Below are 467 nucleotides of genomic sequence, written 5' to 3'. Positions count from 1 at the left end.
TGAAGTCGCAAACAGTGGCTGGGTCTCCCCGTCAGTGGATTTTCCAACCCCTGTGGATCCTCAGGGTGATTTTTCCTCTAAATCACAGGGTTTTTTGGAGTTCTCGCACTGCGGAGCTTTTTGGGGACGGGAGGGGTTGCAGGGAGAACAGGCAGAGCCTCTGCTGTTATTTTAATTGAAAAAAAAAATGGATTTGGAAGCTTCAGGGATTTAGAAAACTCCGGGGATTTAGGAAACTCCTTCCTGCACCTTCCAGCCCCTCCCTGGGGCCACGGGGGGCGGGGGGAGCTGGGGCAGGATCCCGACAGTGGGTACTGTGCAAGTGGGATGATCCCACTGGAGCTGGGCTGGCTCAGGCACTTGCTGGGGTGCTCCAAGGAGATCCAGGTGGGGTGCTGCGAGGGGCTTTGGGTGCTCTGAGGGGCTCCAGGGTCTGTGAGGGACTTGGGGGTCTCTGAGGGGCTCCA

Source organism: Calidris pugnax, unplaced genomic scaffold (genome assembly GCF_001431845.1).
Source record: "Calidris pugnax isolate Ruff unplaced genomic scaffold, ASM143184v1 scaffold431, whole genome shotgun sequence".
NCBI lineage: Eukaryota > Metazoa > Chordata > Aves > Charadriiformes > Scolopacidae > Calidris > Calidris pugnax.
This window is presented reverse-complemented; position numbering follows the sequence as displayed.